The sequence below is a fragment of the Macrotis lagotis genome, chromosome X, assembly GCF_037893015.1.
Source record: "Macrotis lagotis isolate mMagLag1 chromosome X, bilby.v1.9.chrom.fasta, whole genome shotgun sequence".
NCBI lineage: Eukaryota > Metazoa > Chordata > Mammalia > Peramelemorphia > Peramelidae > Macrotis > Macrotis lagotis.
The window spans coordinates 129,833,290-129,834,680 of NC_133666.1; the positions used below are offsets into that span (position 1 = coordinate 129,833,290).

At 33.6% G+C, this 1,391-nt stretch overlaps 1 non-coding gene across 1 annotated transcript; it reads left to right on the forward strand.

The window, feature by feature from the left end:
- Positions 1-567: 567 nt before the first annotated feature.
- Positions 568-674, forward strand: LOC141503572 (U6 spliceosomal RNA). The gene has a single exon (XR_012472918.1). It is a non-coding gene; the product is annotated as a U6 spliceosomal RNA (small nuclear RNA).
- Positions 675-1,391: the final 717 nt, after the last annotated feature.

The window sequence follows — 1,391 nt, forward strand, 5'->3', positions numbered from 1 at the left end:
GCATACAGGATAAAAACAATGATGTAACTCTAACTTGTGCAGGATGTAATCTAACAGGATATAACTTAGGTCAAGAAGTTCAGTAACAGGGCTATCAACAAGTAAGGCCACGAATGACACCATTATGTTATCAAATCAGAGTTCAATGGAAAGCCTTCAGCTCAAGGGTCAGCAGAGCTTAGGATTTTAGTTATAACTGAACTAACTGAAACTTGCCTGAGTAGCCATCAACACTTCCCCCTTTTCTGTATATACAACAAGCTCATAATTGCCCAACCTGATGCTCAGCTTGGGTTATATGATTGTGAATTCTATTGATAGCATATATAGTAGCTTTGGTTACAGAAAAAATACTTTGATTAAACTTGGAAAACAGCAAAGGAGAAACATCAAGAGAATCAATATAAGACACAATTGTATAATACTCTGGGTTCAAAGCCGGAAGAGGCTGGGATGTTGAAATCATTTATCTTATCAGCTGTCTTTTCAGGATTCAGGCTTCTTGGATATCTTTATCCAACTTATTCAAATCATCAATACAAAAGATAGTTTTTAAAAAGAGAGACAGTGCTCACTTTGGCATCACATATACTAAAATTGGAACGATACAGAGAAGATTAGCATGGCCCCTGAACAAGGATGACACGCAAATTCATGAAGCGTTTCATATTTTTCAATATTGTATTAGAAATATTAGCTTCAGCAATTAGAGAAGAAAAAGAAATTGAAGGAATTAGAATTGGGTAGGAAGAGACAAAACTCTTACTCTTTGCAGATGACATGATGGTCTACCTAGAAAATCCCAAGAAATCATCCAAAAAACTACTGGAAACAATTAGCAATTTTAGCAAAGTTGTAGGTTATAAAATAAACCCTCATAAACCCTCAACTTTTCTATATGTGTCTAGCAAGATACAGCAGGAAGAGCTAGAAAGAGAAATCCCATTCAAAGTAACCACAGACAATGTAAAATACTTGGGAGTCTATTTGCCAAGACAGACTCAGAATCTTTTTGAAAATAATTATAAAACACTTCTCACACAAATTAAATCAGATTTAAATAACTGGGCAAATATCAACTCCTCATAGATAGGTAGAGCTAATATAAAAAAAATGATAATTCTACCAAAAGTAAACTATCTGTTTAGTACCTTACCAATCAAAATTCCAAAAAATTAATTTAATGAGTTAGAAAAAATTATAAGTAAATTGATATGGAGAAATAAAAAGTCAAGAATTGCCAGGAGCTTAATGGAAAAAAAGTGCAAAAGAAGGTGGCTTAGCCCTACCTGATCTAAATTATATTATAAAACATCAGTAATCAAAACTGTTTGGTATTGGCTAAGAAATTGAGTGGTGGACCAGTGGAATAGACTAGGTGTAAAAACAAG